Below are 27195 nucleotides of genomic sequence, written 5' to 3'. Positions count from 1 at the left end.
GAAGTACCCTATAATGTAAAATATAACTTTTAGTATACTACTGTTGACAGATTTTTCCATCTGCATGAATGTGGTTCTTTTTTTATTTGGTCAAACATTTTTTAATCAAGAGTGACAAGTATCTTTTCGAAAGCAACTGGGAATTTCTTCAATGCCTCAATGTCCTTTTCCATAAAATGGAAATGCCAGCTAAGCTTGTCCACACACAGGGTGCCGACAGTGATCAACTGAGGCAACGTATGTAAAAGCGTTCTTGTTCATTGTTAAGTATTGCACCAGTGCAAACTGTTGCTGTTGTGTTTGTCGCTATCCTTCTGAGATTCCTAGTGGCTTTAAAAAGGATATAACTGGGGATTGACTCTGTAGCACATTCTTTAATACATAGGCCTCTGTTTGCCCCTATATTTGAAAGCATAGTTTAAAGATACATTTAGTTTTATTGTTGATCTTTATAAATAAAATTTCCTAGTCCAGACATATACTGAAATAGAAGTCCTCAAAGGGAATTCATGTTCATTCACACTCCTAATTCTTTTAACTCCATAGTCCTGCTGCTGCTAAGTCTCTTCAGTCGTGTCCAACTCTGTGCGACCCCATAGACGGCAGCCCACCAGGCTCCCCTGTCCCTGGGATTCTCCAGGCAAGAACACTGGAGTGTGTTGCCATTTCCTTCCCCAATGCATGAAAGTGAAAGTGAAGTTGTGTCTGACTCTTAGCGACTCCATAGACTGCAGCCTACCAGGCTCCTCCGTCCATGGGATTTTCCAGGCAGGAGTACTGGAGTGGGGTGCCATGGCTTTCTCCACCGTAGTCCTTCTAAAAAGTAGAAAATACATTCTTCCTTGATCAGAACCTTTCCTTCTATTGCCTTTTGCAAAATGTTTACTTCCCCTAAACTCCTCTTTCTCACTGCAGAGAGTGATAAGATATTCAACATCCATCATGCCCGGCTTCCCTTACCAGAGCAGACTGGCCAGTGCCTTGTCCAGGGTAGCAGGCTTACAGTGGGGTCCCCTGTGGGGAAAGAGTCCTATAATTCTGTTTTTCAGTATTCTTTTTGTTGTGATCCTTAACATGCAAAATTCAAGCATTTCCTCATTTTTTAAAAAGAACTTTGAACAAAGCATAGGGAGGGCTTCTTTTGCATTCTCGCTTGTTACTGGAGCATTATTATCATCTTTGTGTGTGTGTTTTGTTGTGTATTTGTGTGACTGTTTATTTCAGTGCTGAAATCCAGGAATTAAATGTTATCATCTTTTTTAACTCTATAAAATGCTAATAGGAGCCTAAGTGAGATGTTGTATTTCTGTGATTAATGATTTGGGGCTGGAAAAATTATCCTTAATTATTGGTTTCAAAAGTAAAATAATGTTTTACATTGGCATCAATTTTGATGTGTATGCTCAGAATCCAGTATGGAAGTCCTTCTAATGATGCTTTGACAGTAATTGGACTATTTTTGTTACTATAAGACCCACAGTTATTTGAAATGAGTTATATAATAGCTAGACTTTATAGACTTACAGAATTTTACTGAACTCTGGGAGTTTTTGAACAATTCAGAACTTTCTAAATCTTGTACACTCTACACACTTCTGGAAGTAAAGTTGCAATTTAGGTTGTTCAAAATTTTAGACTAAGATTAGCTGGCTAGGTAGACTTAGGTCTTCAAATTAATAATCACAATGACTTAACTAAACATGTCTAAGCTAATTAAAAGTTTAAGCTATGTTTGCAGTTAAAATAACTTCTGAGCTCAGCATTTGTTTTATTTTACCTTACCAAGAACATGGTAAAATAATCCTCAGAAGAGGTTAAACTGATGCTGGCAAATTCAATTTAATATAGAATCTACAAGTATATTTATAAAGAACTGAAATTTGTAAAATAATTTGAGTTTCAAAACCTATAGTTATGAAACCTGAAGCTGTAAGAAACAGAGAGCATTTATTGTTAATGATATACCTGAAGGGTTCCCCAACGATGCTACCCTCCTTGACAAATTTTACATGGTTTAAAAAAAAAAATTCTTCTCTTCAAAATTAATTTTCATTTCCTATAAGTAAGTCAAAGGGTGTTTTCTGCCAGAGTGAACTATATAAGGTGAGGTATTGTTTCAACTGCACAAAACTCAGAACTCAAAATATTTTAGCAAGGGTACAGAGATTAATAACCCCTGCCTATTTGCAATTTAAGTGTTAGAATAAAGCAGGGATATGTAATGAAGGTGTTAGACTGAGAGCTCAGTTTGTGTCGCGACTGTATGGGGGTAATCATAGTAGTCCTAAATGCTAATCTGGAAGACATCTTATAAAGCATTTCTTTATCACACACCCTTTTACTCATCATGAAATAAAATTCATATTTTAAGACCAGACAAGAAATATTTTAACATAAATTTTTTTTTCTTTACCCATTTGGGTCTCTTTCTTCTCTAGTGTGCATTGCTGTATGGTCAGGACACTCAAGTTGGTTGTTCTCTTGCTCTCTGTGCATTCCCTGCTTGACCAGGCCCTGCTTCACTCACAGGACTATCCAATCCTCTTAATTATGGGGCTTAATTAGTAACTGCCTACATGCTGTTCCCCCCTTCCAGTTGCTGGTTTCCCTGGTGACTAATGAGCCAACCTGAGGTCCACTCCCCCTATAAAAGGTAGCTTCCCTCTCCCAGGAGCAGTGAAGATGCTGCCATGTCTTGTTTATTACCTGCTGAATGCTATGGGATATTGTTCCAGGCCCTCAGCCTCTGACATTTTAAGACCCCTCAACAGTCTTGAAGCTGAACAACTCCAGGGCTTGCAGGCCTGTGGGCTGCAGCCCAACAACTGGCAAGCCAGCTATGAGGCCAAGGGAACTCTGTGAATGCCAAGTTGTCAGGAAATAAGGATGGGAAACAAAGTTTTGGGAGTTAATCGGTGTCTGTAAGCAATTGTAGACACAGGCTTTAGGGGTTTTAACTCAGGCACAGGCTTATGAATTGGACGTGGCCTGTAACCCAGAAGGGTTTGGCTGGGGCCTGTGACAACAGCAAAATAATAAGAGTACCCTTGGGCTTCTGGTCCCAATTAGGGAAGCAGGCAGAGCAACAATACATTGTGATGGAACAACAGCCATACACATCTACAATGAGTTACAACAGATGGAGGACCTTATAGAAGGCCCACCTGAGTCATGAAGCAAGCCAAAAGAGCATGCAACATATGGGAACCCAGTGGATATGCGTAGCAACCATGGAACTGAATTTACTGGCCAGGAAGTTTGGAATGGGCCGATAAAAATGACAAATGCTGGCATGTCCACCTGCCTTACCACTCCACTGCTGCCAGGCTAATGGAAAGGATAAATGGACTACTTAACAACAATTGAGATGGAATCCTGCCCTCTCAGCTGCAGACCAGGAGGCTAGCTCATGTCCTGTGAGCCATAACTGAACATCCTAAGGCCTACACCACGTTCACCCAGAGGCAACACCATCCAAGTTCAGCTGTTGACCACCGAAAGACTGTTGCCAACTCTCGGACAGGACAGTAACTCACTTTTGCCCTGACTGCAGGGCTCGTCTACACCCACAGGAGCTCCCTGTAACATAGCCCTGTGACTGGCAGGTAAGTCCCCGGTGGTTCAGGTTTGCCTCCCCATGAGGTTAGGATTGTAAGGGGACCTCACCTGTCTTTTACCCAGCCCTACCTAAGACTACTAAGGCAATTAATTGAGGCCCCCCTACTGGAGAAAGGCACCGTTGTATTAATCTTGTGGTCTGTTGTTACACTGCCTCGGCCCTCTATTTGGCCCTGGCTGTGGGGAATGAGGGTGGACAGGCAGGATGGTGCTGCAGGCCAGGACAAAAGCCCCAGGCAGGGCTGGTATTATCTCAGAGTGCTGTTACTGCTTGTATTTTGCTTAATAGTCATGATTTTCCCATACTGTCCCTCTTAAACATCTTGCCTGTAGTCCATAGTCTGAGCAAAGGGAATCTGTTCATGGACTGGGCGACAACCGTGGCTTCACTGAAGGATGAATCTGATTGCTAGGTTGACAGTGAGATGCCATTGTCATCTTCCTCTGGACTTCTGTGAAAAATTGCCTTGATACTCTTTAGCTGTTGGTGTCTGTAGTGCATTTGTGGTATTTGGTTTCTGTGCACCTGCACATACCTGACTGTGGCGGAAGAGGGGTGGACCAAGATTGTAAGAGTCAGGGAGGGTAAGTAGGGGTGGAGCGTGTGGTCAGGCCGTTCAAGCTGGCTATTCTCTTGCTCTCTGTGCATCCCCTGCTTGACCAGGCCCTGAGTCACTCACGTGACTATCCAAACCTATTAATCATAGGGCTTAATTAGTAACTGCCTATGTGCTTGCCCTGGAGAAGGCAATGGCATCCCACTCCAGTACTCTTGCCTGGAAAATCCCATGGACGGAGGAGCCTGGTAGGCTGCAGTCCATGGGGTCGCTAGGAGTCGGACACGACTGAGCGACTTCACTTTCACTTTTCACTTTGCTGCATTGGAGAAGGAAATGGCAACCCACTCCAGTGTTCTTGCCTGGAGAATCCCAGGGACGGGGGAGACTGGTGGGGTCGCACAGAGTCGGACACGACTGAAGCGACTTAGCAGTAGCAGCAGCAGCATGTGCTTGCCCTCTGCCCCAGCCACTGGCTTCACTGGTAACTCATGAGACTACCTGAGGTCAATTTCCCCTATAAATGGAAGCCTCCTAGATGTCTCTCTAGGATCTTTGCCTCTGACATGGATAGGAAATCTTAAAATAAACTGTCAATGTTTCCATCACTGTCTCTGGGCTCTTATTTGGATTTGAGTCTGAGCAACTGCAAGGCTCCCAGACCTGCAGTGGACAGACCAACAGTTGTTCATCTGACTATGCATTAACCAGGCCTCATGATGGCAGAAATACCTACTCAACTGTAAAGATCAATTTTTTTTTTCGGGCACTAGCAATATAACTTCACAGAAGGTAGCATTCCTTTCTCAATCTTGCAAAGGGTCAAGATGACCTACCACTCACTTTTGTTCGTGCAGAACTTCATGTACAATGCCAATATGTCATTTCCTGTAAAGATACTAATTGTTGTGGAACAGACTGGGTCTGTTTCTCCAGACAGCCTGGAGAAATACTGAGCTGCACCCAATGGAGGTTCTTAGCTTAAACACTTACTTATGACCTTATTAATATTACTAGCTGTATTACTTGTATTTTGCCCATTTTATTGTTTCTTGCATTACAAATGTGTGACTGAACCTCAGATAAAAATGGAGACTAGCAACTTCAAATGACTGCCCAAATATATAGTTTTATAAGATCAATGATGATAGGAGTGTAACTCTAGATACAGAAGAAACAACAAGAGAGAACTATTTCCTGGACCATAATAGACTAGTGAGACAGGTCGTCCAGAGGCTTTGTTCTGTTGACAGAACCTAGTCCTGTAATAGCCCACTGAGTCGCTTGTCAATGAAACTGTCCCCTGACTTGGGAATGAGCATTCCTAATGCTATGGGACCAGTTGGTCATCATGAAATGCCTCGCGAATCTTGGCCAAAATTAAGTCCAACAGAGGAGGGAATTATAACATAATGTTGCTCACCATCCAGTTCCACAAGACTCATCATTGGCCACAGCAGTTGCTGACTGCTCAAGGGAATTCAGTGTGAAGATCAGTATGAGGCATCTGTCTTCTGGGGAAATGGCAAAACTGGCCCTTAGGTAGTTAAATATTTTCAGGAGAAAATTTTATGAACCCAGTTTCTTGTATCTTCCCATACACAGAAAAGCACTAACCATTAACTAAAATGCCTGTCCTTCATAAATAGCAGTACGCTTCTACCAAGATGTGTGCTTATTTGCACGTACTCTTTCACCAGAATCTCATATACATTGCCCTCCCCACTTAGCTCTTCAGAAAAGTTCTCAGAGCTTTCTAAAGACTGTCTCCTGGATTATAATCCTCAGACTGGCTTCATCAACCCTCACAATTGGGATGGGGCTCTCTTAGGAGAAAATGTTATGTATGTAAACTTAGCAAACTGGTAAGTTTGGAGGGAGAGAACAGGTAAATTTATTCCATTATAAAGTAGGGGGGGTCAAGCTCTTTTCTAGAAAATTTATTATAAGATTGTTTAAGTAGCAAACACTTATGGTAATAATAGTATAGAATCAATTTTTCAAAAATTTCACTTAATTCAATTTTCCACAGGTGACAGCCTATAAGACCAAAGCCTAGAGTGAACATTTTGTATTAAGAGGACATCTTTCAAAAGTTAACATATATGGTTGGTATTTTTAACTCTTAAACTGACAGTATACCTCATTGCCTCAGCCAAAGCCAAAGGATAGTATAAGGCATGGAGTGAGAATATTGAATATGACCCTTCTAAAACCTGGCTTTTCTCCCCACCCACATGCACAAATAAACCCCACTACATTATGACTGAAAACAGAGTATAGGCAATGAACCTCTTTTTAATACTGGATTGTTAAGATGAATGCATTTAATATTTTAAAACTGGGAAACCATTGCTGACTGCATCAAGGAGGAAATTTCACAGCTGATTCTTAGTTTTTTGTTAAGAAAGCAATGATCTTGGCAAGTTTCATAGTTCAGGCATCAGAACTCTGCTGCTGTTCCAAAAAATAAAAATAAATAATAACTAGTTAAATTAGTGTTTGGGGAAATGGATTAGAGTGTAATGTATGCAAGCAATTAAGCAACACGGACTTGATTCACTGTGATGTCTAAAGTGGCATTTTAAAAAATGAAAGTAGCTAAATTTGGCCCTGATAAAATATATAGCAGCAATGGGTTAGGAATTTTGCAGTTTTGCCCAAAGAGTCCAATCAAACAACCCATATATTAGGTGGCTGTTAACATGCTGGCAGCTGAATTTTTTACATCAGTTTCCAAGGTTGCACAGTAATTACATCTACTGTGAGTCATTTTTGCAGCATATTTTATAAAACTTTTACAGGTTTGCTGGAAAGGGATTATTCAAAGTCACCTTTTATAGATTCTGCCATGAATATTAGACAGTTCTTTGAAAATGTTAGTGTTTACCACTTCCATTGCTTCTGGTTTAAGCCTAGTTGGCATTTGAGAGCTTATGTATGAGTGGAGCTTCCTTTTCTGTGTAGACCTGCTGTTCCCTAGCATTGCTAGTTTATGTTCCCACTGAGCTGCTGCCAGGATAAAATAAATCCAGTTGCCTTTTGCTGCTCAAGGCCAGCCTAGCAACCATGGAAAGAATTAGTTGCTCTGAGCACTTGTCCTTGGATGTCATTGGAAGGTACTGATGTGCAGTTTCATGGTCAATACAGTCCACAGAGAGTGTGTTCATTTGAATGGCTGACTAATTTAGATTTAATATTTTGGTCCTTGCTCTTTATTCTTACTCTCAATTATATCCAGCCAGTGCCCAGAGATGTGTTGAAGACTGTGATTGGATAAATTACTTTGCATAACATTTAGATCCACTGATTATGGATAAATAACTTAGCATTACGTTAGGTCCACTGCTTATTAAGTCATTTATGTCATTTGTGCTTTAGTTTATTCTATTTACATTAGCACATTTTCACACCTGAGTGAAAAGTCCTGGTTGTTTCCGGTTAATATTTTAAACATACTCTTATATTTCATGGATGATATTGCATTCATTTTAGAATATTAAAGCCTGGTGAGAAATTGATTACATTTTGGAGATGGTGCATGATCTTCTTGGGAGCTGATGTCAGTTTTGGAATTTAGGATGGAGGAAGATAAATGTCAGGAAAGCTGGAGCTCCTTGGGAGGCTGAAAGGAGGGAAGGAAGCACACCTGTCTTCTCTACTGGAGTCATCAGCAACCTCAGCACCATCTTCAGCAAAGCTCCAGTGAGGTGTGTTCACTCTAGTTCAAAAGATGTGGGGCTGTGAAGATTGTGGGTGAGCAGTAGAACCAGTCTCTGCTCTCACTCAAGGATCCAAAAAAACATGTAATTTTGTTTTAAACACCTAGTTTCTCACATTATTTTTATGAGAATGGTTGTTGAGCTCTGCTGATACTCTAACTTGCCACTCGGAATCTTCTTGTCTTTCAAAAAACTAGTCCTGGCTATTGTGCCATTTGGATCTTTTTCTTTTCATTCAAAGAAGAACAGATTTTGAAAATAGATTTCAAACTTTAATGTTTGCAATTAGCAATGTCAGTATCTCTGGAAACTTCATTCAGCACATCTATTGAATGTCTATTCTTTAGTGGGATCTCTTCTGAGCATTGGGGATTCAGGGCTAAACTGATCTCAGAACAACTAAAAGACCTTGATCTCATCGAGCTTATATTCTGGTGGAAGAAAAAGGTGATAAAGAAATTATTATAAGTGCAATGGAGGTAAATAGAGCAGATCAAGGGAGAAGGGAAGACAGGGTAGTAGCTATTTTAGATTCGGTGCTCAAGTGAAACTTTTGTAAACTGTGCCATTTGAACAGAGACCTAAAAGAAGTGAGGATGGAAGTGTTGCAAAACTCTGGAAGAATAGCATGTCAGAGGGAATAAAGAGCTCCCACAAAGATCCCAGAACAAGAACTAGATTGGTGGATTTAGAAGAAGCAAATGTAGTAAGAGTTAAGAAAACAAAAAATTAGAAGGAAGTAAGGATAGGGATACAAACAGTGGTAAGATCACAGAGGACCTTCAAGGTCCACATAGGTATGATTTTAAAATCCAACAGGTAGGTTGGATTTCATTCTGAACATCCTAAGTTACCATAGTAGTTTTCAGGCAGAAGTAACATTTTCTGATTTAACCTTTCTAAACAATGTCTCTGCCTGCTGTGTGGAGAATATTGGGTTGGTTTAGGGGATGGAGATATGAAAGTGGAAGCAGAGGACCCATTAGGAGATTTTGCAATAGCTTATTGCTAAAGATGTAAGTATCTTGAGCTAGGTTAGTAGCACTTGAGGTGGTAAAAAATGGTCAAGATTCAGGAAATATTTTGAAGGAAGACCTGATAGGATTTGTTGGTGAATTTGGATGAGGAATGGTGTGTCTGGTGGTGGTGGTGGTGGTGGTTGGAGGGAGTGGGGCACTGGTAAAGAGTCAAGGATGCCTCCTGGCTCTCTGGCCTAAACAAGTGGATTCCTACTGATGCTTCTTATCAAAATGGGATAGACTGGAGAGAAGCAGGTTGGAAGGCAAAGGGAATTGTATTAATCAGCACAGACTACCGTAACAAGATACTATATACTACTGAGCTTAAACAACAGAAAATCACCTCTCATGGTTCTAGAGGCTGTGAAATCTGAGATCAAGGTGTCTGCCACTCTGATGTCTGGAAACAATTCTCTTCCTGTTGGTAGATGGCCGCCTTCTCGTCGTGTTCTTACATAGTAGAGAAAATCCAGGCTCTCTCCTATCTCTTCTTATAAGGGCACCAATCCCATCAGAGTTGGGGTCCCAGCCTTATGACCTCATTTAACCCAATTTTCCTCCAAAAAGCTTATGTGCAAATAGCATTATCTTGGGGCTTAGGGGTTTGACATATTAATTTGGGAGAGGAAACATGAAAATCTGGTCCTTAACTGGAAAATACAGTTTTGGCCATTTTTGTGCTTTTCTCTACTGCAAATATATCAATGATTTAAGTAAAAATGACCAGGCAGTACATCTGTATGAAACTCAAGGAGACTATGAGGCTGGAAATATAAAGAAAGTATCAGCATTTAGATTTTAAACCACAAAAGGGAAGAAACATCTAGGGAGCTGAAAGCAAAGAGAAAATGCTAAGAACTGGGGCTCCTTTTGGAGGTGAACTTGTTGTAGTATTCAGCAAAGGAAGCTGAGGAGGACAAATCTCTCTGAGGTAACAGGATGCTAGCAATGTATGGTATCTAGAAACCAAAGAAAGAATGAGCTTCAAGAAAGACAGCTCAACTGTGTCGAATTCTGTTAGTAAGTCCAGTATGCTGAGAACTAAGAAATGACTGTTGAATTTTGCTAGGAGAATTCTGGGGATCCTGATAAGAATGGTTTCTGTGAGTCTGTGGAGAAAAAAAAAATGCTGAATGAAATGGGTTGAGGAAAAAAGAAAATGAAGAGATGGATATGCAGAGTATAAACACAGAAGATTTCTGAAGGTTTTACTCAAGGGAAAGCAAAGAAATAGGACAATAGTTAGAGGTGATATGGGGTTGAGAGAGTTGTTTCTTTTTTTTAAAGAAGAACTACTATAGTCTGAATTTATGCTGATTGGAAATAATGGAGTAGAAAAGCAGAAACTTAAGGTACAAAAAAAGGCAGGTTAATTGTAGGAGTGAAGTCCTAGAATGGTCCAGAGGGAATGTGATCTTTATACAAATGGAGGGGTCAGCCTTACATAGGTACATGGTCCCCCAGTGTAAAGGAAGAAAAGTCAGGTTACATGGAGTCAGGTTTGATAGTGGGAAGATGAATTAAGTCTCTTATTTTCTCAATTTTGAATTGAAATAAGTGGTAAGATCACTAGCTGAGAGTGAGGAGGAGAGACAAGTGTTAGAAATTGGAGGAAAAAGGATAGAGTGTGGGTGTGAAACTGTTAGCTTAGAAAGTAGAAGAATAAACTGACTAGGTAAGTGTAGTAGAATTATTGAAGGCCCATTTAAAACCAGTAAATGTAATCTAGGGTGAGAAGAAAGAGAATTTCTCTACTTAATGTAAGGTCACCTGTGTTTTTTCCTAACCACCTTTACTCGTTGGTGCAAGCAGGAGTAGGTGGAAATTTGGGTTTTAAGAGAATTAAGATTTCGTTAGGTGGGTAAGAGGAGAAGGCAATGGCACCCCACTCCAGTACTCTTGCCTGGAAAATCCCATGGACGGAGGAGCCTGGTAGGCTGCAGTTCATGGGGTCGCTAGAGTCGGACACGACTGAGCGACTTCACTTTCACTTTTCACTTTCATGCATTGGAGAAGGAAATGGCAACCCACTCCAGTGTTCTTGCCTGGAGAATCCCAGGGACGGGGGAGCCTGGTGGGCTGTCATCTCTGGGGTCCCACAGAGTCAGACATGACTGAAGTGACTTAGCAGCAGGTGGGTAAGATAGAAGAGAAAATGGATTTTTAAAGCTATTTCTAGTTGTCTTTTGCTAAAACTAATTTCCCTAACCAAAACTCACTGTGTATTCTGATATGTAGGCATTCAGCTTTTTTCTTAGTCATGCCATAACTAAAAAACTCAAAAGCTGAAAAACAGCTTTCCCAACATAAGTACTATAATTGTTTCTCACTTATTTAATTCAAGTTGAGGACTCTATTTTTAAATTTTTTTTAACCAGTTTTTCTTACATAACAGCATAAGCTGTAGAGAAATAATTATGGATGTTATTAACATTGATACTTTTGAGTTTCAAAACAACTTGTTATAAGAATGTCCAGGAAAATATGCTATTCATACAAAGAAGTTTATTTAAAAATTATTCAGATTATACCAAGTTAATGCATGAAACTCCATAATACCATGAAAACTATATGTGAATTTAGTTTTACTGAGCACCATGATGAAGGTAGCATTCGAAACTGATCAAGCAACTTGAAGAGATGGCAGAAGAGATGGCTATATAGCCTAACCAAGATATAAAAGCAGAGATCTTCATTCATTTGAAATATGGACTTTAGGTCTCACCTCTTTTTTTTTTTAATTTCCTTCCTTTCAATTCCCTCTAGAGAGGGGCCAGGATGCAAAGTGGGTCACAAATAAAGAATTGGACACTGTAGAAATACAAAAGACAGGAAGTTGTCATAATTAGAGCTCAGGGAAGGTAGATATTCCCTTCCCTTTCTGACTGGTTAGAACATGGTGCTAGTGGTAAATTACCTGAATGCCAATGCAGGAGACATAAGAGACCCAGCTTCGATCCCTGGATCTGGAAGATCTCCTGGAGAAGGGTATAGCCACCTATTCCGGTATTCTTGCCTGGAGAATTCTATGGACAGAGGAGCCTGGCAGGCTACAGTCCATAGGGTCGCGAAAAGTCAGACATTACTGAAGCAACTTAGCACACAGGGATCCTAAGACTTAACGTGAAGTTTTTTAAATAGGAAAAACAAAGTGATTATAAATCTAGAATACTTGAAAAAGACTTCTTATTGGATAGATTTTTGGCTCCTGTTTGTAAGTACCTATGACTTGCATTGCTATAGCTTCATGTCCAGGTAAAACTCAGAAAACTGCTTGCTTCAGGCTCTTATCTTAAAAAGGAAAGTGAAGAAGAAAACTTCAGTTCCTTTCATAGTTGTCCAACTAATTTATCAAAAGCAAGAATGACAGTTACAATTCAGGTGGATGCCTTATTCAGAATTTAAAAGTGGGCATCCAGTAGAAGCAGCCATTCTGTATGTCTCTCATTATTAACTTGATTATGCTTGCATAGAAGCATGGGACCAAGGGTGAACCTCAATGCTAGGCATAGTGGAGAGCGCTGAAAGGGGAGCCAGGAAAGAAGAGAAAGGAGTATTTAAACAGTCTAAGAACTTCTGTTTTAATAACTCTTGGGTACAGTTGTCTGCTTATTTATTCTTGGTGGTTCTTAACTTCCCTTGAGAATATAATAAATGCCATAGTTCACACACATATGCACAGCAACATTTTATACATATATATAAAACTTGGAAAACAACATCAAAATTCCTGACCCCAAAAGTAGGGATACCCACATTATGATCTTAAAGATACAACCAGTCAATAAGTTATTTATGGTGTGACATCTTGAATTTGTAATGGGGGTGTAATGATGTCTTGGGTACATGTTTTTTGTGTGTGAAATCACCTTTATTTTCTCCATTAATTTGAAAGATATGCTGAAACAGAAAAGTTAAAGCAACCACTAACTGAAATGTTTATAGAATGTGAAAGAATATAACAGAAACCTCATCAGATATTTTTAAGGTCTAACAATCTGTACTCGCCCTTCTCAGACTTGGTGCTATCTAATCCTATAGAAACTGCTTTTCTGAACTAGATTGGATCTTGATTAACCAGAATTATTGCACAGTTGACAAACCAAAAATATAGCTGTGTTGTAAAGTACTACAGAAGACAATGTTTCTAAATCTACAAAATATTGTTAAAAGAAGGCTTTTCTTCCATGGAATGTACCTAATAAGGTTCTGTAAACTGGATATGATTTCTAAGCTGGAGGCTTAGAGAGTTCTAATTCTGTGATAGACATCTCCCTCATAAATGTTTAGGTTAACATTTATTTTCACCACAGAGCACCTACAGACTGTATTTCTCTTTTTCATGGCCCAATGGGGCTTTCCTGTGCATCAGACTTCAAATAGTAATAGGATTTTTAGAGTAAAGGGAAAAGAGAATAATCAGATGAAGGCAGATAATCCACATCTCCCAGTCAAAACAAAGGTGTAAACAGCCTTTCTCAAATAGCCTGAATAAATTTGCATTCCCTAGTCTTTATCAGTTCAATTCAGTTGCTCAGCCCTGTTGACTCTTGGCGACCCCATGGACTGCAGCACGCCAGGCTTCCCTGTCCATCACCTACTCCCAGAGCCTACTCAAACTCATGTCCATCGCGTCGGTGATACCACCTTTTAATCTCCCTCAAATAAAAGTGCCCCTTTCCTCATATAGCCCTTCCCCTACAGCCCTCCCCACACATAGGTAGAAAGTTTAGTAATGCAGTCTAAACTTTAAAAAGAAGGTACAACTCTTTTCTCACATATCATACTAATTCAGATAAGAGGATTTAAATGTTAACATTGCAGATGTTTTAAAAGGAAATTTAGTTTACAATTCCCAAATCAATTTGTGTTTTTTAATTGTAAAAAAAAAAAAAAAAGAAACTTGATAAAGGCCATGTATCTCATATTTAATATAAGGAAAAAAACATAATGTTTTCTTTAAATCTGGGCTGGGATTCTCTAAGAGGGAATACAATAATCATAAAGTATTCAAGATTCTCTTAACTTCTCAACTGTGAATCTCAATAAAGGTAAAAGAAGGTAAAGCCATTTAAGCATCATCTGTGGAAGGAATCTTGGTCAAACACCAAATTTGCTCCATATCCTTAGCAAAGATATGATTCTGTAATATAATAGCTTTCAAGATAAATTTTATGTAAAATATTTCAAACTATGCCCAGGAAATATAAACATTTAAAAATTGGTACAGGTCTAATTTATTTTCAGTGAAACAAATATATGATTCAAGGTAATAATAGTAGCATCTCATAAAATAGTGCCATTCTCATGGAAGAACACACAATTCAAACAAGATTGAACTTCATCTCTGGTTACCTTTTCATAAATGTGACCCAGTCTCCCTCTAGCAGAGTGTCACTTTTACATGCGCATTCAAACATGATAAATGTCATCTTGGCATGTGTTTCACATAAGGATGGCCAAGCCCTTGGCTAACGCAATGCACGCCTGGACATGTGTCGTCTCCCTTTGCCCTTTACCCTGGGGTTTCATGAACCAAGTCCAGGAAATGCAGTAGAAAGGGCAGTGGACCAAGAGTTGAAAGACCCCAACCCATCTCAGCACTTTCTAACCATGTAAGGGTAGATGAAACCCTTAATCTCTCAGTTTCAATATGCTTCTCTATAAAATGGGGGGCAGTTACACCCGCCTGGCCCATAGAATTGTTATAAGAATCAAATGAGATAATGTAAGTGAACACACTTGAGAAACCACACTGCACACACACAAGGTAAAGGAAAATCTGGATTCAAACTTTTATAGTTCTTTGGCTCTTATGTGAGTTATGAGGAGTTTCATAAATCCAGTCCATTTTTATGGTTAGCTCTAATACTTTATAATGATCCAAAAAGGGTTGGGAACATGTGCTATAATTGTGCAGGAGAAGAGCTGCGACTTTTTCTTTTCCATCTCAATTAACCTCTGCTGAAGGTCACAGACAGGCCAGAGCTAAAAGTCTATTTTCCTTTTTGATCTTTTCACACCTTCAAATGTAAAGGGAAAAATAGCCAGTTGTAGAATATTCAGTTTTCTAAAATACTCTGAGGAGAAAGGAACATTTTCCTCATGTGGGTCCTTTATTCACATTTTGCTTAAATGAATAGATTTTTTTCCCAATATCTTCTTTGCCTCTTTCTCTCAATCAAATTTGTGTGTGTCTGATTATAGTCATCAATGGTCTGTGACATTTCTGCGTGATATCTTACAACAGTGGAGGGCCAATTTGTCTCTGGGGCCTCATAGGTTTGACAATGTTAAGGCTAGTGTAAGTAAAAGGAACTTACCACTATAATAATCCTAATTTCATAACAGTTCAGGCAATTTGTCTTACTGGTGTTCCTTTCGGTCATAATCAAAATGTAAAAGCGCAGCACTTTTTAAAAGGTATACGTTGTTTCACAGTGGGTTACCATTTGTCATGGAGAGAAAAGTTTTTTATTTTATGTGCAACAAATACTGTTTGAACGCCTATAATGTGCATGACAGTATGATAAGAATGATGACATAAGAGTAATGGAAACAATATTAGCCAGTAGTTGAGACCCTACTAAGTGCCAGATACAGGGCTACAAGCCTCATATGAATGGTCTCATTTAAGCCTCACAAGTAAGTATTCTTGCCCCCATTTAACAGTAGAAGAAAGAGACTCAACAAAGATAAGTAACCTGTGCAAGATCATCATTCAACAGATACTGATTGATTGTACAAGTCAGATAGTAGCTGTGTTTTCCTTCCTCTGGAGATCTAGGTGAGACTGTCTTGAAAAATTCAGTTATGCAGCTCTTGAATCCTAGTGCCTTCCCAAACTTTCCTGCCAATTCCCTGGTCTCCCTTCATCTCTTGGGTCCCAGCTATACCTGAAATATTAAAAATTTAATATAAAATGTGTTTCAATTTACATTTAAATATAAAGCTTAAATATAAAGTCATTCTTAGCTTTGGGAGAAATATCAATAACCTCAGATATGCAGATGACACCACCCTTATGGCAGAAAGTGAAAAGGAACTAAAGAGCCTCTTGATGAAAGTGAAAGTGGAGAGTGAAAAAGTTGGCTTAAAGCTCAACATTCAGAAAACGAAGATCATGGCATCTGGTCCCATCACTTCATGGGAAATAGATGGGGAAACAGTGTCATACTTTATTTTGGGGGGCTCCAAAATCACTGCAGATAGTGACTGCAGCCATGAAATTAAAAGACGCTTACTCCTTGGAAGGAAAGTTATGACCAACCTAGATAGCATATTCAAAAGCAGAGACATTCCTTTGCCAACAAAGGTTCGTCTCGTCAAGGCTATGGTTTTTCCTGTGGTCATGTATGGATGTGAGAGTTGGACTGAGAAGAAAGCTGAGCACCGATGAATTGATGCTTTTGAACTGTGGTGTTGGAGAGGATTCTTGAGAGTCCCTTGGACTGCAAGGAGATCCAACCAGTCCTTTCTGAAGGAGATCAGCCCTGTGTGTTCTTTGGAAGGAATGATGCTAAAGCTGAAACTCCAGTACTTTGGCCATCTCATGCGAAGAGTTGACTCATTGGAAAAGACTCTGATGCTGGGAGGGATTGGGGGCAGGAGGAGAAGGGGATGACAGAGGATGAGATGGCTGGATGGTATCACTGACTCGATGGACATAAGTCTCAGTGAGCTCCAGGAGTTGGTGATGGACACAGAGGCCTGGCGTGCTGCGATTCATGGGGTCGCAAAGAGTCGGACACGACTGAGTGACTGATCTGATCTGATCTGATCTGATATCACCCCAGATAAGAAGCTCCATCCTTTCCAGCTTTTCACAATAAAATCCCCTGCCAAGCATTCATGTCATTTGCTGACTTTTGGAGGGTTTTGAGGACCCTTCTGAAGAGTTCATGTTATTCATAATCTTCCATTCATTCATACCTATTTCTCTCTCTTTCCCTCCTACCTTCCCTCCTCCTCCTTTTCCTCCAAGACTGTCCAAATTTTTCTTCCTTTCTTTCAGAGAGCTCTTTCACCCTCCACAATTTCTGGGTTAAACTTACATTCTGAACCCACTGTGATACTCTGCAGGACTAGAGGTCTTCCATTTCACAAACTCCATCCTTCTTAAGAAAGATGCTATAATTATATAAGCAATGTGGATTCCTGATATAAATTCCTTTGAGTTCTAACCATGAGAAATAGTTACATACAGATACCAGTTATACGTGTGTTTTTTTAGTTCAATAACATTACTAAACAAAACACAGGGCCTAATTGTATGGATTCTCAAACAATAAATCCTTTCTAAATTTAACAATTGAGAGGAAAGGGGAAAATGATATATCAAAAACCCATATACCCTCTACTCTTTCCTCTTTTTAAACATATGTTCTTTAGGCCCACTATGACAGTAATTGGCACTTTTTTCTGTAAAGGAACAAATAGTAAATATCTTTTTACTTTCAGGCCATAAATCACAGTTGCAACAACTTAGACAACATATTAACAAATGGACAGGGCTGTGTTTTGATAAAACTTTACTTATGAACACCGAGATTTGAATGTCATATAATTTTTGTATGTCATTAAATATTCCAGATGTTCAAGCTGGTTTTAGAAAAGGCAGAGGAACCAGAGATCAAATTGCCAACATCCACTGGATCATCAAAAAAGCAAGAGAGTTCCAGAAAAACATCTATTTCTGCTTTATTGACTATGCCAAAGCCTTTGACTGTGTGGATCACAATAAACTGTGGAAAATTCTGAAAGAGATGGGTATAGCAGACCACCTGACCTGCCTCTTGAGAAACCTATATGTAGGTCAGGAAGCAACAGTTAGAACTGGACATGGAACAACAGACTGGTTCCAAGTAGGAAAAGGAGTACATCAAGGCTGTATATTGTCACCCTGCTTATTTAACTTATACACAGAGTACATCATGAGAAATGCTGGGCTGGAAGAAGCACAAGGTGGAATCAAGATTGCCAGGAGAAATATCAATAACCTCAGATCTGCAGATGACACCACCCTTATGGCAGAAAGTGAAGAGGAACTAAAAAGCTTCTTGATGAAAGTGAAAGAGGAGAGTGAAAAAGTTGGCTTAAAGCTCAGCATTCAGAAAACGAAGATCATGGCATCTAGTCCCATCACTTCATGGGAAATAGACTGGGAAACAGTGGAAACAGTGTCAGACTTTATGTTTTTGGGCTCCAAAATCACTGCAGATGGTGACTGCAGCCATGAAATTAAAAGACACTTACTCCTTGGAAGGAAAATTATGACCAATCTAGATAGCATATTCAAAAGCAGAGACATTACTTTGCCAACAAAGGTCCATCTAATCAAGGCTATAGTTTTTCCAGTGGTCATGTATGGATGTGAGAGTTGGACTGTGAAGAAAGCTGAGCACTTAAGAATTGATGCTTTTGAACTGTGGTGTTGGAGAAGACTCTTGAGAGTCCCTTGGACTGCAAGGAGATCCAACCAGTCCATTCTGAAGGAGATCAGCCCTGGGATTTCTTTGGAAGGAATGATGCTGAAGCTGAAACTCCAGTACTTTGGCCACCTCATGCGAAGAGTTGACTCATTGGAAAAGACCCTGATGCTGGGAGGAATTGGGGGCAGGAGGAGAAGGGGACGACAGAGGATGAGATGGTTGGATGGCATCACTGACTTGATGGACAAGAGTTTGAGTGACCTCCGGGAGTTGGTGATGGACAGGGAGGCCTGACGTGCTGCAATTCACGGGGTTGCAGAGTCGTACATGACTGAGCGACTGAACTGAACTGAACTGAAATATTCTTTTGGTTTTTGAGAACCAATTGAAATATTAAAATTTTAATATAAAATATATTTAAATTTACATTTAAATATAAAGTCATTCTTAGCTTCATACAAAAAATGGCCATGAAGGCTATAGCTTGCCAACCCCTATACCATGATATTTTTTATAGTTGTGAAAGAAACATACTAAGTATTGTTACATTTTTTCTCTGCCCTGCCCTAGCTAAATCTCAGAAAAGATAATATACATAATAGAAAAAAGAGATACTTTTCCCACCAAATACAATAAGCCCATCATTTCTTACCCCTTCCTCTCAAAAATGAAATGCAACATATTTAAATTTAGGGGATCTTTAAAAAATGATACAAATGAACTTATTTACAAAACAGAAATGGGGAGATGCTATGATATTTACCATTTAAGTAAACATTCACAGGAGTAAAGCTAAGCCTGTTTTCTTCTTAATTACAGACCCTTAGGTTTTTCAGAGCTTTTAATATCAATATCATTTGGAACTAATGTCAATTATGACTCTTCAAGAGAATGATATATGGTTCAGTGATTCCTGTCTGCTAGCTATAGAACTCTTTCTTGAAACATTTCAAGAATGAATATTCTCAGATCTAAGTATCTTCTACTCAAAATGTAACTCAAGGGGCAGCAGCACCAGATATACCTGGGAACTTGTTAAAAAATACTCTCAGGCCACGTACCAGATCAGAATCCTCTGAATCAGAATCATTTTATTATAACTCCTAGGTGTTTTGAATGCACATTAAAATTTTTAAACATTGCTATAGACCATAGTTTTGTAAATATTTAAGCTAAAATAATAGCATAAATCAAGAAGCTAAAATAAGTCACATGAATTACTACAAAGTTTGGCTGCTCTGAATATAAAATTCATCTTTATTGGTAAAGTTCAGTACCTCAAACTTGTTACTTTCATTTTTTACTTCCTTTCTCATCATATTCTGATGTTTGCTTTTATTTCTCTTTTTTTGTGGGGGGAGGGGTTTGGCAGAGCAGGAGAGAGAGAGCACAATTGGAAAACACAACTTAAAGATACTATAACTGACTCCATACTCTGAATGTTTTCAAAGATTTAAACAAAAATCATCTGGGAGCTAGAAATACACCTCTTTTTTTGTTTCTGATTCTTAATAGAAAACAATCATCATCATCATCGTCTTTCAATATATCCACAGTTCTCTCCAGGAGCATCTGAATCTTCATTATCTCTATTATTTTAGTGAATACAATGATATTCCAGGTAAAAGTCCTAACACATGTTCTTCACCACAAATCTGCATATGTAGGTAGGAGTAACAGCTAAATCTGACTGATGTTTACTGCAAGAAGATTTCTAAGGGCCTTATATAAAATTTACAACACAAGCTCTGCCTTCCAGACATATATCTGTTCAAAATCCCCATGATCCATGGGCAAATAGTTTTCTTATATTTGTAACTGCTTGTTATGAATAACAGCTGTGAAGTTGTTCTGTACTTCTCCATTGGCAGATACTGTTTGGAAACCAAATAAGCTTCTTAAATGGGTTCATATAAATTTTCATTGTGTACCACTAGTTCAAATAGCTAAAGAACCTCTCTATTGCTATTTTCAAACCCCCCTTTTGTTGGTGGTTATTAAATTGCACCATATGATAAGAAATATGTTCCTGATTTTATCCTCCAGGTACAGCTCTAGATCTGTCATTTTCTTTCTCTGACACCTCAGAAAGAGGAATCTGATTTTAAAAGGTGGACATGAAGCACAATTGAAAATAGCATTCACATTGTCTTTATTTGCAAAACTCTTTCCAGTTTCCAATCTGTTGGTCCCTTTTGTAAAATGGTTCAGCATATAAAATTAGAAAGTCATAAGACTTCCAGTGAACTGGATCCTCATTCTTCTCGGAGAAAGCCATTGAGAATATTCTGCATTAAAGAGCTATGCGGGCCATGATGCAGAACAAGCATCTGGACCACATGTGTAGTTAACACGGATGGAGATAAGTAATAAAAATATTTCTGTACTCACCATGCAGTAGTGGCACTGAAAAGACCCTAACTCCAGCAATAATTCAGCATAACTCTAGTGCAATGATAGCCTGTGAACAGTTGACCCTAGCTGTGATCTACTGCAGGATACTAAAGCAAGGTTTGTTCTTGTGTACATTCCCTGATGTTTAAGGCTTTCAGTTATTATACAGTTCATCTGCTCAAATGCATCAGCTGAAGATCCCTATAAAACTGAAATCTTTGGATCATATTTGACTATTCCAAAATAGTCAATAACTAGTTATTCAAGTAAAAGATAACAAGCCTGAATTACACCTCAAGTTCTCAAAAAGCTAACATGTGACCCAAATTGATTTTTTAATTCAATTAAACTAAAACAAAAACAGTTCAGCCATTTCTCTCATGCTCCATCCCCTGCCTCTAGCAACCACCATCTGTTCTCTGTATCTATGATCTTGATATATATAAATATATCTTTTAGATTCCACACATAAGATCTAGTACAACACTGTCTTTTTCTGAATGGCTTATTTCACTTAGAATAATGCCCTGGAGGTCCATACAATTTGTCACAAATGGCAAGGTTTCATTCTTTTTATGGTTGAGCAATATTCCACTTGGAGAAGGCAATGGCACCCCAGTCTAGTACTCTTGCCTGGAAAATCCCGTGGATGGAGGAGCCTGGTAGGCTGCAGTCCATGGGGTCGCGACTGAGTGACTTCACTTTCACTTTTCACTTTCATGCATTGGAGAAGGAAATGGCAACCCACTCCAGTGTTCTTGCCTGGAGAATCCCAGGGACAGGGGAGCTTGGTGGGCTGTCATCTATGGGGTTGCACGAGTTGGACACAACTGAAGTGACTTAGCAGCAATATTCCACTGACACATACATAAGTATGTACATATATATACATGTGTGTGTGTGTATATATATATATATATATCACAATTTATTCACTCATCCATCATTGGAATGTTGTGCTTTACTCGTTCATTCATGTCTGACTCTTTGTGACCCCACAGACCGCAGGCTCCTCTCTCCATGGGGATTCTCCAGGCAAGAATATTAGAGTGGGTTGCCATGCCCTTCTCCAGGGGATCTTCCCAACCCAGGGATTGAACCCAGGTCTCCCACATTGCAGGCAGATTCTTTACCATCTGAGCTAACAGGGAAGCCCATTGCAAACTTAGGTTCTTTCAGTATATTAGCTATTGTAAATTATGCCACAGTGAACATGGGGTGCATATCTTTTCAAGTTAATCCTCTTGTTTTCTTCCAATAAATACCCAGACATGGAAATTCTGGATCATATAATGGTTTTATTTTTTTTTATGTTTTGAGGTATCTTCATTCTATTTTGGATAGAACCTACATCAATTTACATTCCCACCAATAGTGCCCAAGTGTTCATCTTTCTGCATATCATTACCAACACTTGTTTATGGCTAGTCTTTTTTATAATAACCTTTCTAGTGGGTGTGAGATGCTATCTCACTGTGGTTTTGATTAGCATTTCCCTGATGATTAATGAGGTACAGCATATCTTCATGTGCTTCTTGGACATCTGTATGTCTTCCTTGGAAAAATGTCTATTCAGATCTTCTCCCTGCTTTTAATTGGATTGTTTGTTGCTGACTGGAAAAGGTCAGTTTTCATTCCAATCCCAAAGAAAGGCAATGCCAAAGAATGTTCAAACTACAGCACAATTGCACTCATCTCACATACTAGCAAAGTAATGCTCAAAATTCTCCAAGCCAGGCTTCAACAGTACATGAATCATGAAATTCCAGATTTCCAAGCTGGATTTAGAAAAGGCAGAGGAACCAGAGATCAAATTGCCAACATCCATTGGATCATCAAAAAAGCAACAGAGTTCCAAAAAACATCTACTTCTGCTTTATTGATTATGCCAAAGCCTTTGACTGTGTGGATCACAACAAACTGGAAAATTCTTCAAGAGATGGGAATACCAAACTACCTGATCTGCCTCCTGAGAAATATGTATTCAGGTCAAGAAGCAAGTTAGAACTGGGCAGGGAACAACAGACTGGTTCCAATTGGGAAAGGAGTACATCAAGGCTGTATATTATCACCTTGCTTATTTCACTTATACGCAGAGTACATCATGCAAAATACTGGGCTGGATGAAGCACAAACTGGAATCAAGATTGCTGGGAGAAATATCAATAATCTCATATGCAGATGACACCAAACTTATGGCAGAAAGTGAAGAGGAACTAAAGAGCCTCTTGATGAAAGTGAAGGAGGAGAGTGGAAAAGTTGGCTTAAAACTGAACATTCAGAAAACTAAGATCATGGCATCTGGTCCCATCACTTCATGACAGATAGATGGGGAAACAATGGAAACAGAGATTTTATTTTGGGGAGCTCCAAAATCACTGCAGATGGTGACTGCAGCCATGAGATTAAAAGATGCTTACTCCTTGGAAGGAAAGTTATGACAAACCTAGACAGCATATTAAAAAGCAGAGACATTACTTTGCCAACAAAGGTCCATCTAGTCAAAGCTATTGTTTTTCCAGTAGTCCTGTATGGATGTGAAACTTGAACTATAAAGAAAGCTGAGCACCGAAGAATTGAGGGTTTTGAACTGTGGTATTGGAAAAGACCCTTGAGAGTCCCTTGGACTGCAAGGAGATCCAACCAGTCCATCCTAAAGGAAATCAGTCCTGAATAGTCATTGGAAGGAGTGAAGCTGAAAATCCAATACTTTAGCCACCTGATGCAAAGAACTGACTCATTTGAAAAGGCCCTGATGCTGGTAAAGATTGAAGGTGGGAGGAGAAGGGGATGATAGAAGATGAGATGATTGGATGGCATCACCAACTCGATGGACATGAGTTTGAGTAAGGTCTGGGAGTTGGTGATGGACAGGGAAGCCTGGCGTGCTGCAGTCCATGGGGTCGCAAAGAGAGGGATACGACTGAGTGACTAAACTGAACTGTATGAATTATTTATATATTTTGGATATTAGCCCCTTATTAGCTATATGATTTGAAAATATTTTCTCCCATTTAGTAGGTTCCTTTTTCATTTTATTGATGGTTTTCTTTGCTGTGTAGAAGATTTTTAGTTTGAAGTACTCCACTTATCTAATTTGATATTGTTGCTTTTGGTATCATATTCAAAAAATCATTGCCAAAACCTGTCATGAAGCTTACCACTTATGTTTTCTCCTAGAAGTGTTTTAGCTTCAGGTTTTTTTTTAATTGATGGGTACTTGCTTTACAGAATTTTGTTGTTTTCTGTCAAACTTCAACATGAATCAGCCATAGGTATACATATATCCCCTGCCTTTTGAAACTCCCATCTCCCTCCCCATCCCACCCCTCTAGGTTGGTACAGAGCCCCTGTTTGAGTTTCCTGAGCCATACGACAAATTCCCATTAGCTATCTATTTTACATATGGTAATGTAAGTTTCCATGTTACTCTTTCTATACATCTCACCCTTTCCTCTCCTCTCCCCATGGCCATAAGTCTATTCCCTATGTCTGTTTCTCCATTATTGCCCTGTAAATAAATTCTTCAGTACCATTTTTCTAGATTCTATATATGTGCATTAGAATACAATATTTTTATTTCTCTTTCTGACTCACTTCACTCTGTATAATAGGTATCTCCCTCATCAAAACTGACTCAAATGTGTTCATTTTTATGGCTGAGTAATATTCCATTGTGTATATGTACCACAACTTCTTTATCCCTTCATCTGTCGATGGACATCTAGGTTGCTTCCATGTTCTAGCTATTGTAAATAGTGCTGCAATGAACAATGGGATACTTGTGTCTCTTTCAGATTTGGTTTCCTCAGGGTATATGCCTAGGAGTGGGATTGCTGGGTCATATGGTGGGGTTTTTTCTTCTAGTTTTTTAAGAAATCTCCATACTGGCTGATACCTAATAGTGAACAATGTCGGATTCATGATCTCCAAAGAAGAAGATTTAGCTTCAGGACCAGGGACCAGTCTTGATCACTCAAGAGCTTTTGTGTAGTGGAGTTTTATTAAAGTAAGAAAAGGGACAGAGAAAGCTTCTGACATAGATATCAGAAGGGGGATGGAGAGTGCCCCCCTTGCTAGTGTTAGCAAGGGAGTTATATACTTTTTTAATTAGTCATTACAATAAATCAAAAGAATGTCTCAATGTTGTAAAGATCTTACTAGACCCACTCCCATAACTTATGTTTTAAGATAACAGGATTAGCCAGAAGGTTTTCAGGAAGGAGAAACTGTCCTCAAGCAGGATACATTGTTCTTATATAATCCTTAGTACAGAGTTTAAACTGAGTTTTGTTACGTAATCATCAGTTCCTTGCTTAAAGAAAAAACATTTTATGTGACTAAGGAATGTAGAGGGAAAAAAAAAAGATGTTTGTCCTTTCCTCCTCCATAATAATTCCAGATGCCTCTCTCCTCGGGGACCCCCAGACTTCTTAGCAACCTGCCTAGGAATTGATTCTCTCATTTCCTACTTCTGATGTCTATGTCAGAAGCTTTCTCTGTCCCTTTTCTTACTTTAATAAAACTCTGCTACACAAAAGCTCTTGAGTGAGCAAGCCTGGTCCCGAAGCTAAAAATTCTTCGGAGATCACAAATCTGACATTGTTCACTGTCAGCTATCAACGTCTTCCATACTAGCTGTGTCAATTTACATTCCCACCAACAGTGCAAGAGCCTTCCCTTTTCTCCACACCCTCTCCAGCATTTATTGTTTGAAGACTTTTTGATGTTGGCCATTCTGACTGGTGTGAGATGATATCTCATTGCGGTTTTGATTTGCATTTCTCTAATAAAGAGCGATATTGAGCATCTTTTCATGTGTTTGTTAGCCATCTGTATGTCTTCTTTGGAGAAATGTCTGTTTAGATCTTTTCCCACTTTTTGATTGGGTTGTTTGTTTTTCTGGCATTGAGTTGTATGAGCTGCTTGTTACTTTGGAAATGAATCCTTTGTCAGTTGTTTCATTTGCTATTATTTTCTCCCATTCTGAGGGTTGACTTTTCACCTTGCTTATAGTTTCCCTTGCTGTGCAAAAGCTTTTAAGTTTAATCAGGTCTCACTTGTTTACTTTTGTTTTTATTTCTGTTACTCTAGAAGCTGGGTCATAGAGGATCTTGCTTTGATTTATCTCATAGAGTGTTCTGCCTACGTTTTCCTCTAAGAGTTTTATAGTTTCTGGTCTTATATTTAGGTCTTTAATCCATTTTGAGTTTATCTTTGTGCATGGTGTTAGAAAGTGTTCTAATTTCATTCTTTTACATGTAGCTGTCCAGTTTCCCCAGCACCATTTATTGAGGAAGTTGTCTTTTCCCCATTGTATAGTCTTGCCTCCTTTGTCAAAAATAAGGTACCCATAGTTGCATGGGTTTATTTCTGGGCTTTCTATCTTGTTCCATTGGTCTCTATTCCTGTTTTTTGTGCCAATACCATACTGTCTCAATGACTATAGCTTTGTAGTATAATCTGAAGTTAGGAAGATTGATTCCTCCAGCTCCCTTCTTCTTTCTCAAGACTGCTGCTAACTCATTTCAGTAGTGTCCGACTCTGTGCGACCCCATAGACGACAGCCCACCAGGCTCCCCATCCCTGGGATTCTCCAGGCAAGAACACTGGAGTGGGTTGCCATTTCCTTCTCCAATGCATGAAAGTGAAAAGTGAAAGTGAAGTCACTCAGTCGCGACCCCATGGACTGCAGCCTACCAGGCTCCTCCATCCATGGGATTTTCCAGGCAAGAGTACTGGACTGGGGTGCCATTGCCTTCTCCATTCTCAAGACTGCTTTGGCTATTCAGGGTCTTTTGTGTTTCCATATGAATTGAAAAATTTTTTGTTCTAGTTCTGTGAAAAATGTCACTGGTAATTTGATAGGGATTGCATTGAATCTGTAGATTGCATTTGGTAGTATAGTCATTTTCACAATATTGATTCTTCCTACCCAGGTACATGGACTATCTCTCCATCTGTTTATGTCATCTGGTTTCTTTCATTAGTGTCTTATAATTTTCTGTGTACAGTTCTTTTGTTTCCTTGGGTAAGTTTATTCCTAGATATTTAATTTTTTTGTTGCAATGGTGAATGGGATTGATTCCTTAATTTCTTTTTCTGATTTTTCATTGTTAGTATATAGAAATGCAAGTGATTTCTGTGTATTGACTTTATATCCTGCAATGGTGAATGGGATTGATTCCTTAATTTCTTTTTCTGATTTTTAATTGTTAGTATATAGAAATGCAAGTGATTTCTGTGTATTGACTTTATATCCAAATAAACTTTGCTAAATTCACTGATTAGCTCTAGTAATTTTCTGATACTATCTTTAGGGTTTTCTATGTAGAGTATCATGTCATCTGCAAACAGTGAGAGCTTTACTTCTTCTTTTCCGATTTGGATTCCTTTTGTTTCTTTTTATTCTCTGACTGCTATAGCTATTATTCCAGAACTATGTTGAATAGTA

The 27195-nt window shown here is 39.0% G+C and overlaps 1 protein-coding gene across 2 annotated transcripts in view; it reads left to right on the top strand.

Annotated features, from left to right (window-relative positions):
• Nucleotides 1-27195, top strand: part of ZNF770 (zinc finger protein 770) — a 342882-nt gene that overhangs the window by 141416 nt on the left and 174271 nt on the right. For both annotated transcript variants that reach the window (XR_008699035.1, XM_055537298.1), the window contains exon 2: nucleotides 2675-3605. The gene's annotated coding sequence lies outside the window, so the exon portion shown is untranslated. The remainder of the gene's footprint in view (nucleotides 1-2674; nucleotides 3606-27195) is intronic.

The sequence above is a fragment of the Bubalus kerabau genome, chromosome 10 (genome assembly GCF_029407905.1).
Source record: "Bubalus kerabau isolate K-KA32 ecotype Philippines breed swamp buffalo chromosome 10, PCC_UOA_SB_1v2, whole genome shotgun sequence".
Classification (NCBI taxonomy): domain Eukaryota; kingdom Metazoa; phylum Chordata; class Mammalia; order Artiodactyla; family Bovidae; genus Bubalus; species Bubalus kerabau.
The sequence above is the reverse complement of the archived record's forward strand: the minus strand, read 5'-3'. Positions and strand labels throughout refer to the sequence as shown.